We start from the raw sequence: 19775 nt of genomic DNA on the forward strand, positions 1-19775 counted from the left end.
CCACAACTGGAGAAGGCCCGCGCACAGCAACGGAGACCCAGTGCAGCCAAAAATAAATAAATTAAAAAAAAAATTTAAAAAAAAAAAAAAAAAAAAAAAAAAATTGAATTTATATGTTAAATACCTTCCCACAAAGAAAACTGGCTCCACTGGCAAACTATACAAAACATTTAAGGAAGAAGTAATATGAATTCTGTACAAACTGTTTCAGAAGATAGAAGAGGAAGAAACACTTCCCACCTCTTTTTAAGAGGTCAGCATTATTCTGATACCAAAACTAGACAACGACATTACAAGAAAAGAACACAACAGACCAATATACCTCATGAACACAATGACAAAAATCCTCAATAGTATATTATCAAATGCAGCAACGTATAAAAGAGTAATACATCATGACAAAGTGGAGTTTATCTCAGAAATGGTAAGCCAGGTCAACATAGAATAATCAATCAATATAATTTACAATATTAACAGGTGAAAGAAAGCCACCTGACCCTTTAAGTAGATACAGAAAAAGTACTTGAAAAAATTCAACAACGATTCATGATAAAAATTCACAACAAACTAGGAATGAAAGGAAATTTCCTTAATCTGACAAAGGACATATATGAAAAACTACAGGTAACATCACAATTGAACATCTATATGTAAAAATAAGGCACCTTGATCTATACCCCATACCTTATACCAAATTTACCTTTAAGTGTACCATAGGTATAAATGTAAATGGTAAAAATCTTTGTGACCTTAAGTTAGAGCAAGAATTCTTAGATACAACATCGAAACCATAATCTATAGAAGAAAAATATTGACTAATTGAACTTCATAAAAACATTTTTACTCTGAAAATGACACTTAAGAAAATGAAAATGCAAACCATAGACTTGGAGAAAATGTTTGAAGACCTCATATTTGTAAAGGACTTGGATCCAGATATATAATGAAAACTCAGAAATAAGAAAACAACCTAATTTTAAAATGGACAAAAGATTTGAAGAGACAGTTCACCAAAGAAGGTATACAAATGGCAAATATGCATGTGAAAATATACTCAACATCATTGGTCTTAGGGATATGCAAATTAGAATTACAATGTGATACCACTACTCATAGATTAGAATGGTTGAAAACAAAGACTGACATGCAGCACAGGAAGGTGTGCAGCAACTGGAACTCTTCTTTGCTGGTGAGAATACAAAGTGGCATTTTGGAAAACAGTTTTACAGTTATTTATAAAGTTAAACATACAATTAAAATACAACCCTACTATTCCATTCATAGTCATTTACTAAGTGAAATAAAACCTGTGTTACATAAAAACCTGTATGTGAATGTTATGACAACTTTATTCCTAATTACCAAAACCTACAAATAATCTAAATGTCTTTCAACTGGGGAATGGACAAACATACATATAATGGAATATTACTCCTCAATAAAAAGGAATGCACTATTGACACATGCAACAACATGAGTTAATCTCAAGTGCATTATGCTAAGTGAAAGAAGCCAGAGTCAAAAGGCTATATACCAGAAGGTGTGGCCAAGATGGTAGAGTAGGAAGACCTGGAGTTTACCTCCTTCCATGGGCACACCAAAAGTACAACTATTTACAGAGAAACTATCAATGAGATAGTATAAAGAATGAATTTATTTTTTTTTTAGAAAAACATTCATTTTATTACCATATGGTACACTGGATATTAATACAATAACACCTACACCAACACCAATCTCTCTTTTTCAGCATTGTGTATTAATATAAATGCTGATAATTTATAAAACCCTATTATTTTTATTAATTTACTCACACTGAATGAGTGTTGTGAATAGTCAAAATTTAGAATTAAGTGTACCCCAGTAATTTAGCAATGACATGGTAGAGAGCTCAGAAGTTTCTTTTGTTCTTCTTTAAGCTATTTTGAACTTCAAAAAATACTTTGTGAAGAGAGCACAAAGCCTCTATAAAATTACATTACATTGTAGTAACATCTGTAAACAATGGTTAAGGTAAATTGCTAAATCTTCACTATTTAATCAAAGAAGAGTATAGGCATTTTCCATACTTTATACCTTTCCACACTAAAGGTATAAAGAAAGAACTACATATAGAGACAAGTAGTCAAGACCCACACTCCCAGGTAGGTGATCTACAAATAGGAGGATAATCACAATTGCAGAAGTTCTCCCCAAGGAGCAAATGTTCTTAGCTCCACATCAGGCTCCCCAGCCCAGGGGTCCTGTACTGGAAAGGTGAGCCCCCAGAATGACTGGCTTTGAAGGCCAGAAAGGCCTCCACATGGGAGAACTGGAAGGCTGTAGGAAACAAAGATTTTGTTCTTAAAGGGTGTGTACAAAATCTCATGCTCCAAGTCCCAGCACAGAGACAGCAATTTGAAAAGAGCCTGGATCATGCCCACTTACTGAACTTGTAGAGCCTCATGGAAAGAAAGGAGACAACTGAGACTCCCCCTGGGGCCATAGATGCTGGCAGCAGTCATTTTTAGGAGCTCTTTCTACCACAAGGACACTGGTGCTGGCAAGTGCCATTTTGGAGTCCTCTCTCTAGCCTATTAGTCCTGGGCATCCCTAGCCCTGTAGCCAGCCATCCAGAATCTGACCTCTTTCACCAATGGACCAGCACTAGCCTAAGTGGACCCTCCAGAGAGCCATGCTGAGACCCTGCCCCTCCCACCAGTGGATGGCACAAATCTCAGGATGGCACCAACCACAGGCTTCCCTGGGACCTGGCCCCACCCACCTGCAAACTGACACTAGCCCTAGGACACCCAAGGCCTTGTAGCTAGCTGAGCTGAGACTCAGCCCTCCCACCAGTGAGCCAGCAGCTACCACACAAGACAGGGCCTGGCAGCCAACTAAGCCAGAGAACATGCCCACAGTAGTTGGTCCCACCAGAAGAGAATGACCCATGCAGCCCACATAGGGGGCACTTGTAGAGCATATAGCTCAGATGACCAGAGGGGAGTGTGCTGCTGGGCTCCATAGGACATCTCCTATATAAAGCCACTTCTCCAAGATTGGGAAACATAACTGACCTACCAAATACGTGGAAATAAACACATAATTAGGCAAAATGAGGAAACAGAGGAATATGTTCCTAACAAAGGAACAAGACAAAATCCTAGAAGAAGAACATAGTAAAGTGTAGATAAGCAATCTAACTGATAAAGAGTTCAAGGTAATGATCATAAAGATGCTCAATGAACTTGGGAGAAGAATCGATGAACACAGTGAGAAGTTTAACAAAGAGTTAGAAGATATAAAGGAGAACCAAGTAGAGCTGAAGAATACAATAACTGAAGTAAAAAATACACTAAAAGGAATCAGCAGTAGATTAGGTGATACAGAGGATTGGATCCGTGAACTGAAAGACAATAGTGGAAATTACTAAGCTGAACAGAAAAAAGAAAAAAAAGTTTTTTTAATTGAGGATGGTTTAAGAGACCTCTGGGACAACATCAAGCATACTAACATTCTCATTATAGAAGTCCCAGAAGGAGAAGAGACAGAAAGGGGCAGAGAGATTATTTGAAGAAATAAGAGCTAAAAACTTCCCTAACCTGGGAAAAGAAACAGACAGCCAGGTCCAGGAATCACAGAGAGTCCCAAAGAAAGATCCACACCAAGGCACATCATAATTAAATGGCAAAAGTCAGAAACATGAATTTTAAAGGCAGCAAGAGAAAAAAGTCCCATGCAAATGAATCCCCATAAAGCTATCAGCCGATTTTTTCAGCAGAAAATTTGCAGGCCAGAAGAGAGTGGCATGATATATTTAAAGGGATGAAAGGCAAAAACCTACAATCAAGAATTCTACCTGGCAAGGTTATCATTCAGATTTAAAGGAGAGATAAATGGTTTTACAGACAGCAAAAGCTAAAAGAGTTCAGCACCACTAAACTGGCTTTATAAGAAATGTTAGAGGGACCTCTCCAAGTGAAAAAGAAAAGACCACAACTTAGAAATATGAAAATTATGAAAGAAAAAATCTCATTAGTAAAGGCAAACATACAGTCAAGGAAGTAGATCAATCACCTATAAAGCTAGTAGGAAGGTTAAAAGACAAAAGTAGTAAAATAATCTATAACCACAATAAGTAGTTAAAGGATACACAAAACAAAAGGTTGTAAAATATAATGTTAAAAATAGTAATCATGGGAGGAGGGGAATAAAAGTGTAGGGTTGTTCAAATGCATTTTTCATTAAGAGGTCGGCAACTTAAAATAATCAGAGATGATACATAGATGATGATGATGATAGATAGATAGATAGATCACTATATATAAACTTCATGGTAGCCACAAGCCAAAAACCTATAATAGATACACAAAAGAGAAAGGAATCCATAAATAATACTAAAGATAGTCATCAAATCACATGGGAAGAGAGCAAAAGAAGAAGAAATGAACAAAAAAGAACTATGAAAGCAACCTGAAAACAATTAACAAACTGTCAATAAGTACATACCTATCGATAATTACTTTAAATGTAAATGTACTAAGTGCTCCAATCAAGACTGAGAGTGGCTGAGTGGATTAAAAAATAAGACACATGTACGCTTGCCTATGAGAGACTCAGTTCAGATTTAAAGACACACACAGACAAAGTGAGGGGATGGAAAAAAGGTATTCCATGCAAACGGAAATCAAAAGAAAGCTGGAGTCGCAATACTTGTGTCAGACAAAATAGACTTTAAAACAAAGACTGTAACAAGAGACAAAGAAGGACATTACATAAATGCTAAAGAGATAGATCTGACAAGGAGGTATAACAATTTTAAATAAATATGACCCAACATTGGAGCACCTAAATACATACAGCAAATATTAACAGACATAAAGGGAAAATTTGACAGTAACACAGTAGTGGTAGGAAACTTTAACACTCCACTTACATCAATGGACATATCATCCAGACAGAAAATCAGTAAGGAAACACTAGCCTTAAATGACACATTAGACCAGATGGACTTAATAGCTGTATATAGAGCATTCCACCTAAAAGCAGCAGAATACACATTATTTTCAAGAGCACATAGAACATTCTTCAGGATAGAGAACATGCTAGGCCACAAAAAAGTCTCAGTAAATTTGAGAAGATTGAAATCATATCAAGCATCTTTTTCGACCACAATACTGTGAGACTAGAAATCAACTACAAGAAAAAAACTGCCCAAAACACAAACATATGAAGACTAAACAATATGCTGCTAAACAATCAATGGGTCACTGAAAAAATCAAAGAGGAAATCAAAAAATATCTGGAGACAAATGACAATGTCTCCATTTTGGACTAAAATCTATGGGACTTAGGAAAAGCAGTTCTAAGAGAGAAGTTTATAGTGATACAAGCCTTCCTCAGAAAATAAGAAAAATCTCAAATGCCACATTAGCAAACTGAAGAATAAAAATTATCATCTCAATAGGTGCAGAAAAAGTTTTTGACAAAATTCAACATCCATTTATATAAAACTCTCAACAAAAGAGGTATAGAGGAAACATACCTCACATAATAAAGGCTATATATCAGAGACTTAGAGACAACATCATATTCAATGGTGAAAAGCTGAAAGCATTTCATCTAAGATCAGGGACAAGACAAGGATGCCCACTCTCACCATTTTTATTCAGCATAGTATTGAAAGTCGTAACCATAACAATCAAATAAGAAAATGAAATTTAAAAATTCCAAGTTGGAAAGAAAGAGTGAAACTGTCACTGTTTGTTGATGACATGATGCTATATATAAGAAATCCTAAAGATGACACCAAAAAACTATTAGACTAATAGACAAATTTAGTAAAGCTGCAGGATACAATTAATATACAGAAATCTGTTGCATTTCTATACACTAAAAATGAACTATCAGGGAAAGAAATTAATAATACAATTATATTTACAATTGCATCAAAAAGAATAAAATACCTAGAAATAAATCTAACCAAGGATGTAAGACTTATACTAAAAAAACTGTAAGGCACTGATTAAAGAAATTGTGGGTGACACAAACAAGTGAAAAGATATGCTGTGCTAATTGATTGCAAGAATTAGTATTGTTAAAATGACCATACTACCCAAGGCAATCCACAGATTCAATGCAATCCTTATCAAAATACCCATGACATTTTTCAGAGCAATATAACAAATATTTCTAAATTTTGTAAGGAAAAACAAAAGACCCTGAATAGCCAAAACAATCTTCAGAAAGGAGAAGAGAGCTGGAGTTATCACAGGCCTTGACTTAAAACTGCACTACAAAGTTACAGTAATTAAAATAGTATGATACTGGCACAAAAACAGACACACATAGATCAATGCAACAGAGTGGATTGCTCAGAAATAAACCCACACTTACATGGTCAATTAATCTATGACAAATGAGACAAGAATATACAATGGGGAAAACTGGACAGCTGCATGCAAAAGAATCAAACTGGACTAGTTTCTCACAACATATACAAAAATAAACTCAGAATGGATTAAACACTTAAATGTTAAGACTCGAAGTCATGAAACTCCTAGAAAAAACATAGGCAGTGCAATATTTAACATCAGTCTTAGCAGTACTTTTTTGGATATGTCTCCTCAGGTGACAGAGAAAAAGCAAAAATAAACAAATTGGACTACATCAAACTACACAGCTTTTGCACATTGAAGGAAACTATCAACAAAATGAAAAGGCACTTATGGAATGAGAGAAGATATTTGCAAACATATATCCAATAAGGGGTTAATATCCAAAATATACAAAAAATTCATACAACTCAACATCAAAACAAATAGACAAACAACTGAATTAAAAATTGGGCAGAGGAGATGAATAGACATTTTCCTAAAGAAGACGTACAGATGGCCAATGGACACATGAAAAGATGCTCAACATCACTACCCATCAGGGAAATGCAAATCAAAACCACAGTAAGATACCACCTCACACCTGTCAGAATGGCTATCGCCAAAAGGACAAGAAATACAAATGTTAGCAAGGATATGGAGAAAAGGGAACCATTGTGTACAATTGATGGGAATGTAAATTGGTACAACCACTATGGAAAGCAATATGGAGGTTCCTCAAAAAATTAGAAATAGAACTGCCATATGATCCAACAATTTCACTTCTGGGTATCTACTCAAAGAAAACAATAACACTAGTTAAATAAGATATATGCATTCCAATGCTCATGCAGCATTATTTACAATAGGCAGGATGTGGAAGCAACCTAAATGTCTATTGATAGACAAATGGATAAAGAATATGTGGCGTAGGGGCTTTCCTGGTGGTGCAGTGGTTAAGAATCTGCCTGCCAATGCAGGGGACATGGGTTCGAGCCCTGGTCTGGGAAGATCCCACATGCCGTGGAGCAACTAAGCCTGTGCGCCACAACTACTGAGCCTGTGCTCTAGAGCCTGCAAGCCACAACTACTGAGCCCATGCACCACAACTACTGAAGCCTGCACACCTAGAGCCCATGCTCTGCAACAAGAGAAAACAACGCAATGAGAAGCCCAGGCACTGCAATGAAGAGTAGCCCCCTGCTCACCACAACTAGAGAAAGCCCACACGCAGCAACAAAGACCCAACGCAGCCAAAAATAATAAAATAATTTTTTTAAATAAATAAAGAATATGTGGCATATATATACATATACACACACACACAGTGGAATGTTACTCAGCCATCTTTGAAAAATGAAATTTTGCCATTTGCGATAATATGGATGGATCTAGAGGGTATGATACTAAGTAAAATGAATCAGACAGAGAAAGACAAATATCACATGATCTCACTTATATGTGGAATGTAGAAAAAAAACAAACAACAAAAACGGACTCATAGATATAGAGAAAAAGCTGGTGGTTGCCAGAGCGGAGGGAGGTTCAGTGGGGGGAAATAGGTGAAGGGGATTAAGAGGTACTAACCTGAAGTTATATAATAAATAAGTCACAGGGATATAATATACAGCATAAGGAATATGGTCAATAATATTGTAATAACTTTGTATGGGGACAGATGTTTACTAGGCTTATCATGGTGATAATCCTAATTATGCAAATGTCAAATCATTATGTAGTACACCTGAAACTAACATAATATTGTACAACTATATTTCAATTAATAAAAACTTCTGAAAATTTAAATTATGTTTTAAAAATTGTTCTCTTTAATTACTGACTGCTAATTACTGAGTGCTAAAATATAAGGTGCTATTTGACATAAGTCCAAGTACTCAATCTGTGTTCTTTTTCTATTATAAAACTATTGAGTTATCTTAAAATTAAAAATTTTTTAAGAAGTTACAATTTGTATATCAAAAAGTGCTGAAATTTCAGAGTTGGACCATATTCAACTGAAAATTCATGATGGTAACTTATGTAGAAAAAAGGAAAAAAAAGACTATGTATCATGTGATTTCATTTATATAATGTTCTGGAAAAGGTAAAACTATAGAGATAGAATACATATCAGTGGTAGCCAGGAACTAAGGGTAGGGGGAAAGTCTGACTCCCAGAGGGTAACCAAAGAGATCTGGGGGAGGTTGATGGAACTGTGGTGTGTCTTGTTTGTGGTAATGGTTATACAACTATGTGCATTTGTCAGAACTCATAGAACTGTACACTGAAAAGAGTGAATTTTACTGTTTGTAAATTAATATAAAAATCCATCTACATCTCTGATTTTTTTCACTTGTACCATCTCTCAGTCATTTCTGTGCATACTAGCTTTTTAAATTCCTCCCTGGTTAATATAAAAATCCATTTACATTGTTGATTTTTTCACTTGTACCATCTCTCAGTCATTTGTGTGCATACTAGTTTTGATTTTTTGATTTTTTGGCTGTGTTGCATCTTCATTGCTGCATGTAGGCTTTCTTTAATTGCAGCGAGAGGGGGGCTACTCTTTGTTGAGGTGCGCAGGCTTCTCATTGTGGTGGCTTCTCTTGTTGCAGAGCACGGGCTCTAGGCATGCGGGCTCAGTAGTTGCAGCACGTGGGCCCTAGAGTGTGCGGGTTTCAATAGTTGTGGCGCATGTGGGCCCAGTAGTTGTGGCGCACAGACTTCGTTGCTCCACGGCATGTGGGATCTTCCCAGTCCAGGGATCGAACCCATGTCCCCTGCATTGACAAGCGGATTCTTAACCACTGCGCCACCAGGGAAGTCCCCCATAATAGTTTTTTTAATTCCACCCTGGTTATTCAGAAAGTAGCTTTGCGAGGGGGCATCTCTACACTTTCCAGTTTACAAATTGCTTTGCAGTTATATAAGCAAAAAGATAGCTAAATGCCATTTGGGGGCCCAAGATTTAGCTACATATGGTAACTCATACTAAAAGTATGAAGTTTTAACTATTATTTAATTAAATGACATTATAAACTGTAAAATAATACTTATTTATGGTCATAATTGTACTTTCCCCACAATGGTTCTGAAAGCATTATGTGGTGCTTACTTTTCACTAGTTAGAGCAATAGATGCAGCAGAGAATACAGAGAGGGATCTAGCTGGTAACTTCTACTCTCAGGAAACAAGGAAGAAGTGAATAATCTGAAGGGTTGGTGGGAGAAGAGACTGTCTTGATATTCACCAGAGTCCTACTAGCAGGGTCAATGGTCACACTCACTATCTCTTCCTGTACTACACCCAATCAATTATGGTGACATACACAGAGAGCAGAATAGTATGGATAAAAAATTTCTATGGAGCATATAATACTGTCACTCCAACCAATGATGACCTCTCTTTCCTTGATGTCATTGCACATTGGAAGGTTGAACTTGATAGGTTTTATTTCCCATCACATCCTGTAATGAAAGGCAGTAAAAAGAAGGAAGAGGAGGAGGAGGAAGAGGAGAGGGGGGGAGTGGGAGAAAAATTAGGATTTAACAAGGAAAAGCATCAATGTCAAAGGGCTGGTGAAATCTACAGGGAAGAAACAGGGTGTTATGGCAGAGCATAGATGTTGAGGTCAGACATATTTAGGTTCATACCTCAGCCTGCCACTTATAATCTATTTAGGCAAGTTGCTTAACCTCTATGAGCCTCAGTTTCCTTGCTTTTAAGTTGGAAATATAGTACCCAGCATAACAAATTATTGTGAGAATTAATGAGATCATGTAAGGGGGCTGAATTTAGCTTTTGGTACAGTGAGGATACTCAACGAGTAATAATTGTTACTATTAATGTTATGATTATACCTTTATAAATCAGCATGGAATAACTAGATTGATCGTATTTAAGTTGCTATTATTCCTTGTCTTCTAACACTCACTAGCTCTATGACTTTGGGCACATGACATACTTTCTCTGATCTTAGTTTTCTCATCTATAAAATGAGGATAAGCATATTTCATAGTGTTGTTGTGAGGATCAACTAAGTTAATACTTGTAATGCTCTTAGAACAGTGGCTTGCACATAGTAAGTACACAATAAATGTCAGCTATTACTACTACTACTAATATAACTATTGTTATTGCTATTATTCTCAACCAAGGATTAACACGTACTAATTGAGCACTATTATGAGTCCAACAGTGTTGGTAAAAGATTTGTGAGCTATACTGAATATTAAACTGTGTAGTACTGAGGCTAAATTTCTAGCACTAAGTGCTCAAAGTATTTGATTAATTAATGAAAGCATGCATTAGTAACCCAGAAAACAGACAGTGAATTTGTGAGGAAGAATCAGGAAAAACAATACTCATATTTTTGAGAGAATTGAATACATGAGAAGGAAAAAAGGAGAGCCTCTTAGGCTGGGACAAAAGCATGAAGGCATAAGTGGAACAAAGTGCATATGGAGAAGTGAATGTCCACCAGCAGTGGCATGGATACAAGAAACTGCAGTATAGTAAAGTAATACAACTGATTACTATACAGCAGAGAATATTAACTAACTATACCTATATATCAGTGTGGATAAATCTCACAAACAGAATATGGAGTAACATAAGCAAGTCACAAAATAAAAGCTATTATTATTCTATTTATATAAACTTCTAAGCTAGGCAAAACTAAATTACATTGTTACAGGATAACATATGTAAATTATAAAGCTATTAACAATTATTATCGCAAAAGTTAAAATAGTGGTTACACCTGGGGAAAGGAAGGGACGGTCTCACGAAGTATTAATGTTCTATCATTTCATAATGGGGGTGTGTATGAGAACTTGGGTGTTTGCTTTACAATTTTTTTACTAATAAATTTTATTTATTTATTTATTTATTTTTGGCTGCATTGTGTCTTCGTTGCTGCACGCGGGCTTTCCCTATTTGTGGCGAGTAGTAGCTGCTCTCCGTTGCAGTGCATGGGCCTCTCAGCGTGGTGGCCTCTCTCCTTGCAGAGCACAGGCTCTAAGCACGCGGGCGTCAGTAGTTGTGGTGTGTGGGCTCAGCTGCTCTGTGGCACGTGGGATCCCCCGGCCCAGGGATTGAACCGGCGCCCCCCTCACCAGCTGGTGGATTCCCAGCCACTGCCACCAGGGAAGTCCCCAGGTTTGTTTTTTTTTTTAATGTACACGTATGCTTTATATATTCTTTTTTATGGATGACATATTTCATAATAAAAAGTAAAATCACTTAAAAGTAAGAGTGAATGGGGTCCAGGAAGTTAGCAAGCTCAACCAGAGGATATTGTATGTTGTGGAGTAGCAGGAATTAAAACAAATAAGGTGATATTCAATCCATTTCTTTTTGAGTGCTAAACGACATCCAATTGGTTACTTTTTCCTCCTATAAGCTTAAAAATCTCACCTTCCTCAATATATAAAAACAAATAATGGAAGTCATGAAGCAGAGTCAAGGGGTCATGACGGAGGGTATTGAAACCTGGGAGAGGAATGTTACCTCTGACACCTAGCTAGCTGGGCTGGGGTATCAGGCACAAGGCAAGAGTGAGACATTGATAGTCGGCAGTTGTCTATCGATATTCAGGGCTTCCTCATCACAATTGAGGCCCTTATTCCAGTTGACAAATGACACCCCACCAAAAGAGACGATGGAATTCATTCTGCTATCGAGGATATGGTTAAAGCAGAGTCTGGTCAGTCCTCAGTGGGAAAATGGAAGAGATCAAGTGAGGATAAACCAAAGGAATGTACTCCTGCTAGGAAGATCAGAAAGAGATATAGGCTGATATATATGCAAGTTTAGACACCTGGAGTTTATCTCTTGTGCCCGAAATCTGCCCCAGACATTCCATTACTCATGGCTGTTTCTCTTTTAATCCTGCTGTCGAGGAAATAAGATGCAAGCCGAGCAGGTGGGGACTAAAATCAATAAGTTTAACGTTCTATTTGAATGCTTCTATCAATAGAATTTAGCCAGCAACGAAAAGGTTTATTCTGAGCTCCTTATTATATTTTTAAGTGGCTAGCCAGCTGAGAGCTAGATAGCTGGATATTTGGAAGTGTTTCTGTGTTATTTGGGTTCAATTAAAATGTCTCTGTCTCTCTCTCTCAGAAATTATTCTGGGAACAGGTAAATGTCCAAGGCTAAATAAGAATACTAGAATACCATAGCAGATAAATCTTGCCTTGTTATAATAATTATTTTACTGTTGTTTTTGTATATAAAGTGGTAGACACTTTACATAATCCCTCAACAACCTTGCAAAATTGCTTTTTTTCCAGATAAGAAAACTGAGGCTCTGCAAGTTTAAATAATCTGACCAAAAACGTATAGTGAAGCTAGGATGCCAACTCAGTACTGTCTGAACACAAAGCAAAAGCGGTAGTTAGGTAATCACTAGTTTCTTAAAAAGCAGGAGAATACTTTAAAAGGAATCTTATCAGAGCTAGTCATAGAGGTGGGAAGATTGTTCTCAGAAAGACTGGTATATCTAGCGGAAGTCTTTCTAAACTAATGAAAGACTGGGTGGTGAGGGGACCATGTGAAGTAGAAAAGGTGTAAGTCACCTAAGGTGGGCAGTGGCTCCTCACTTCCCACTGATTTTTGTAATGCGGGATTTAGGCCTAGTATTGCTAAATTTCTTATTTTTCAAAAGAGGCCAGAAATCAAACATTTAAATAAAAAAAATCTCCTGATTAAAAAAAAGACTGTACTGTGTCTGAGTTTTTACAAAACACTGTAATGGCCTAACAAAGTCTGCCATCAGCCTGAATTTGCCCTGTAGGCAACTAGTTTGCAACCCTGAACTTATTACAATACTGCAAACCTGGGCTTGCAGATGGTTTTCTTTTTAGCCTCTAGAGAATTAAGTAGCTGTCTCTTCCTCAGGAAAGCCTTCCCTGGCCAGATTGGCTCTTCCAGTTGGACTTTTCTCTAATTCTCTATAGATCCCCTATCCTTCCTCTCTACATACTTTTTTTGGAATTACATGTTTGATGTTTTTCTTTCCTCCTAGACTGTAAGTTCATGAAGCAAGGAGCCATTTCTGTGCTGGTCATTGTCATTGGCTTCCCCAGAATCAGACTTTGGCTGACAGGAAGTTATATGAAGAAGGTTTACTGAAGAGTGCTCTTGGGAGCACCAGGTGGGTAAGGGAACAGGATTGGTCTGGGAGAGAATTAAGGTGAACAACTTTGTAGAGCTCCCACCTGGGAGATAGCTACCTATAGTATATGATAAATAATTTATATGTTATTACTTTAAAGATATGAAAAATGGGTGTTTATATGAAATTATATTAAATTCTGTATTATTTACTTTTCTGTTATATAAATGCTATTGTTTCAACCAAAGCAATAGAACTAGTTAATAGTGACAATTAGTAGTAATTAATAGTAAGACCAATTAATTGTATGTGTGAGGAAGATTTAACAATATTTTGATAATATTTCTTTCCTCTGATGCAATGATTTAACTCTCTTAATTGGATATTAAATAATTTCAGGATATAGTAATGTGTATTTTTAAGATCCATACTAATTAAACAGATATTACCTATATCTAATAAAAAAGTAACAATGAGATGTTTCTTTCTATCTTATGATACAGTAGAATATTTTTACTCTTTCAGTTTCCTTTTCCAATAATACTTCTCTGAATGCCTGAAGCCTTTGCCTTAGGACATCCTTTTTTTCTTTTATGTAGTGGTAAAAGTAAATATAGTTGAATGTAAAATTCATTTTGATTTGCAGCTCTGCTCTTTCTTTTAATTCTTTTCCTTCTAATTTTATTGGGATACAATTAACATACAGCACTGTGTAAGTTTAAGGTGTACAGCATAATGGTCTGACTTACATATGTCAAGAAATGATTATCACAGTAAGTTTAGTGAGCATCCATCTAGTCATATAGATATAAAATTAAGGAAATAGAAAAAACCTTTTTTCTTGTGATGAGAACTCAGGATTTACTCTCTTAACAACTTTCACTTATAACATTAGCAGTGGTGATTATATTTATCATGTTGTACATTATGTCCTTAGTACTTACTTATAACTGGAAGTTTGTACATTTGCCTTCATCCAATTCCAATTCCCCCTTCCACAACCTCCGTAACCACAAATCTGATCTCTTTTTCTAAGAGGTTGTTTGTTTGTTTCTGAAGTATAATTGATCTACAGCTAGGCTCTACTATTAGAGCATGTTACACACCATAGTGATTCAATATTTCTATACATTTCAAAATGATCACCACGATAAATCTAATTACCATTCAAAGATATTAAATATTATATCTATAAGCCCACTGATTTCTGATGTCAATCCAATGTGATGACATTGATCCCAATATCTTCTCAACAAGTTGGGCATGGAATACTTGGGATTTTACTCTGTAGTAACAGCAGGTTTTTAGACTTATAAGAATTAGTTTCTGGCTCTCCCAAAATGTCCATTCATGTTGTATCTACACACTTGTTTTGGTAGACCAGCTGCTTATCAATCAGATCCTTTGCATGTAGAAATCAATCAGGTAGGTTATCCATAACTAAATTGTTCACCTTTTTTTTTTCATTTTTGTAAACTTTTTTTTTGGGTTGTTTTGTTTTGTTTTTTTTATTGTTCATCATTTTTAAACAATCAAGCACATAGGATGTCATCATAAGTTAAATGCTCTTTCTCAGCATTTAAGGCATAGAGGTAATTTGAACTTGGGAAATTAAAGTTGGATTCCAAATAAGGTAGTTTTAGTAAAGAAATGAGGAAGTCCTATTTAACTTGGCTACCATTTTCTGAGTTTTAAAGCAGTCTTATTTCTCCAAAAAAAAGAGTCATTTTTTTTTTCACCGTATGAGTTTTGTTGAAACGTACACATAACATTGAATGATTCATGTGCACCCAGTCCATCCTTTTCCAGGTTCCTTATGGGCTCTTCAAAGATCATTGAACAGTTTCAGAGAAACAGCATATACAATTCTGTTTTGCTGTAATCTTTTTTCCATTCTCCCTCTGGATGCATTTTCATGTTAGAGAAGGACATTCTTCTTGTCTCACATTTTGAAAATATGATTTTACAGTTAGCTAACGTTTTAGCATCTTTTCTATGGCTAGCAACAATGATACCCATCTTGTGGGCACATGTCTAAGGACACAATCTCCTTCCATTTCTATAAAGTCAATCTCATTAAGTGCTTCTGTGCATTTTAAGGAAATTGAAAAGTGACCAATGTTTTTACTATGAAAGCCTCAATATTATGGGCAAGAAAATCACACTCCTTTTTTTTCCCCAATACTGTTGTGTACAGGTGTGTAGAACATAGCAGGTAAGACCTTTCTATTTTCTTTGATAAGAAGTTTCTAGACTGGAAGTTTCCAAAATTTATATTTGTATAGTACATCTGCTGAATATACAGATAGATGAGCAAAGTCCACTTCTGTTTGAACAAAATATCAACAATCTTTTGTATTTTCTGTAGTTTGATTAAAATCTTCATAGAAATCAGGAAGATGATTTGATTTTCAAATCAAAATACCTACGAGCCAGGGGGAAACTTTTTTCTTCTTGCCATGATTCAATTTATCACTTGTACTATAGAAAGTATGGTCATTGGTAATATCTGACATAATCGGCTCTAAGAGGTCAACACATCTGTTATCAAAATTCTCCCTTTTATTTGGACCACAGGACATTTTAGTTGGGACTCTAAATCAGAAGAAATAGCTTTACTCAGCATCACAGAGCAATTAAGGGACTGATAGATAATGTGTTTTATGTGGTGTGTCTAAATTAATTCAATGGTCACTATTTTCAACTGAGGATTGGTGTCTTTTGGGGAATATGAAAAAACTGTTGATTGATTTAAAGTACTTGCCTGTTTCATTCCTAACTTGTGAGATTTAATCTTCTTATGTGCTTTTACCTCCCCTTCTCCACCATGCCCAACCCCAAGTTCTTTTTTGCATATTACACCAATATTGTACCGACGGTATTTTTTGTTTTAGTTTGGCCCTGTGTCCATTATCTAATAAAGTGCTTCTAACAGTATGAAAGACCAAGCCTTGAGCTATATCTTATACGCGGGAGCTCTGACTCAACATTTCATCTTCAACTCTTTAATGGAGTTCATCCTAATTTTTAGAAAATTTCAATTTTCCTACATGCTACAGGGATAGGAGGCTGTACCTAAAGGGAGAGGCCCTGATAGGAAATTGCAGTAAGCCCTGGAGTTTCTTAGTACAGCACAATGGAAATAAAAGCCACCTCCCTTCTGCTGGTCCATTTTCCCTTTTGGATGAGCAAATGGGAATCATCTTTAGGGCATTACGTATTCATTGAGGGGCTGTGACCTTAATCCATAAAGCCCTGTGGAGTTTATGCTTTGATTACCTTAAAGCTTGCCTCCCCTTATACAGTGTCCCAGACAGTCAAAATCTCCCCACAATGTGCCTGCTAACAGTTCACAGTTTCAGTGGACCCAAGACTGAGCCCCATCTGGTAAACAGGGCTTGGTACAGAGATTCCCCTTAAAGTGATCTGACCATGCCACACAGTTTGCCTAGAAATCTTCTCCTGAATTTCCATAAAGCTAGGCCAGTTTTTAGAACTCTCCTTGGATTATTGGAGAATACAGTAATTAAAATAAACTCTAATTGTGGATTCACTACAACAAAGTTTCCATAAAGAAACTTTGTTTCTAAATAATGGTATTTAGAGTTTTCTTGTTATTAAAAGGGGATGAATAAAGGTTAAATTCAATGGGGCGGGTATAAGGGGAAAAACATTTTTTGGAGGACCTACATGTGTCAGGAAATTGGTATGTTTTCTCATTTGACTCTCACAACTCTATGATGTAGATGTTATTATTCTTATTTTACAAATGAGAAAACTGGCTTAAAGATGTTAAATAACATTTCCAAAAGCATATGGGTAGTGAGTGGTGGACTTGGCATTCAAATTCAAGTGTGTGGGCTCCAGATTCTAGGTCTTTACATTCTGTTACCCAAATAATAACTCCTTCTGAACTCCCTATTTCTCACCCCAGCTCTAATTCATTTCTTCTTTATCCTCTTTACTTTTCCTATATTGTCCACCAGCCTGTTATATTTTTCATCATTTCTCCTTTTGATAGTCTCTTTAATGTCTTCTTTTAATGACTATATTTTTAGTTTCATTTCTCATCTCCTAGAGCTTAAGCCATTGTCATCTTTCCTAGACCACTGTATTAATATACTAACTGATCTCATATTTATTCTCTCTCCTTTCAGAGTCTGTTCTCCATACATGATTATCTTAGAGGAAATAATTAAATTATGCCACTCCTTTGCTCAAAATCCTGTAATGGGCTCACATCACAGTTTCGAGTAAAATTCTCTCTTTTGACGTCTGAGACAGTCTGTGGGGTCTGGCTTCCACTTTACTCTCTTACTGAGTCTCCAGCTGCTGCTCTCCAGGCTCACGCCTGCAGGATCTTGCACTCCAAGCTCATTCCTGCTTTTGTACTTGCTGCTCCTTTGCCTTCCCTCTGACCTTTCCTTGGCTCACTCTCTTACTTCATTTAGGTCTCTGATCAAGCATTCCCTCGAGAGAGAGGTATTCCTTGACTCTCTATTTCTAAAATAACCACCAACTAGTCCTACTCTAATGCCTTACCCTAGAACTTATCACTCACTACCTGGAATTACATTAGTTGTGAACATAAATTTATTCTCTTTGTCTTTCTCCTGCCATTAAAATACAGGCTCCATGGTAACAGGAATCTTTTCTGTCTTGTTTATCACTGTTTCCCAGAGCCTAGTATAGTGCCTGCTTGTAGTAGACAATCAGGAAATATTTGTTGAGTGAATATACTTTCACAAGTGCCTCAGGAATTTTCAAGGTGATCTTAGCAAATTGCTTTTCTGGCCACTAAATTATTTCTTCACTTCTTTTATTTGTTGCATTTTAAAAATTAAACGCTTACTCTAGCACTTGATCACATACTGCCTAATGATGTATTTTGTATTATTACTTAAATAACGTCTATACAGTATTGTTATAGTTTGTGTGTTTCAATTTTTATCTTGTTTGTAAACACCATAGTAGCTTAAGGACAACTGTACTTCTCTTAGTATTTTCCAGAGCAACACAGTTATTGATACCACATAGTAGGAAATCATAGATGCTTCATTATTTGATGATTGAATTAATGACATGTTATTAAATCCCAAGACAATATTCTAATACTTTTTCAATATTATTTCTTTTATCCTTATGACAACAGCCTGAAAGTAGGAATTCTTATTTTCCTCTTGCAAATAAAACCATGGTTCAGAAAGGAGAAGTGAAATGCTTCATTAAGGTTGTACACCTAAGAAAAGATGAAGTGGGTCTTAAACATAGATCCTGACTTGAAAACAAATGCTCTTTCCACTAGAGACTATAATTTTGCAGTAAATCTCTGTTAATATATAGATTCATTTATAAGGCACAATGACTCCCAAATCATACTGAGTTGACTTGTCTATTGTGGGTAAAGAGGAAGAGTAGAGTGTGTGGCTCTTGATTATTACCTTTATGACATGTGCTTGCAGTGCTGTGAAAAGAAGAACTGCAAAGGCAACTGGATCTACTCAAAAGACAGGCATTTAAAAACGCAAAACAAACGGGCATGAAGGGTAAAGTACAATTTTGATCCAATCCTCCATATTACTTGACCTCCAAGACAAACTATGTTGCTTTCTTTTCCTTCCCATGACCATTATTCCTAATGAGGCCTGTGGCGCACAGGAAAGTGTAGCTCTAATTAGAACTGGGGAACTCAATGTACAGCCTAAGGGAAAGTGAATCAATCACTAGCTAACCACATTTCAGTTCTCCACAGTTGTCCAAAGCTTGCAATATCCTTGGCATCTTTGCAAGCATGACATTGTGCAAGGTGCCTAGCAAAAGCAAAAAATCACTGCCTAAAGAGTACAAAAGAGGGCAGCAGCACACAGTAGGGATCTGGTGATTTGGTGAAGCTTGACATTTCATGAGATCTTCACATTAGCTGTACTTTCTTATTCAAGCTGAATTTCCTGAATATTATCATAAATCAGTGGCTCTCATATTTTCACATACAAGAACCACCAGGCATCCCGTATGAAAAAGCAGATTCCAAGGTCCTCATTGCTAGGGATTCTTATTTAGTAAGCCTTGGGTGAGCTTGAGAACCTGAGTCTTAAGCACCTCCAGGTGATTCTGATAATACATTATCCACAGAGATATATCAGCCTAGAAAAACCTTTCCCCCCACTCAGATATTTTAACTCTGGACTTGTGTTTTATGTCTCTGAATAATATATTATTTTCCACATGAACATGGAGGACAGAGAATATTATTAAATGTGTTAATTTTAGAGACTCAAATCCAAATTGATAATCAGAGA

The sequence above is a fragment of the Balaenoptera musculus genome, chromosome 17 (assembly GCF_009873245.2).
Source record: "Balaenoptera musculus isolate JJ_BM4_2016_0621 chromosome 17, mBalMus1.pri.v3, whole genome shotgun sequence".
Taxonomy (NCBI): Eukaryota; Metazoa; Chordata; class Mammalia; order Artiodactyla; family Balaenopteridae; genus Balaenoptera; species Balaenoptera musculus.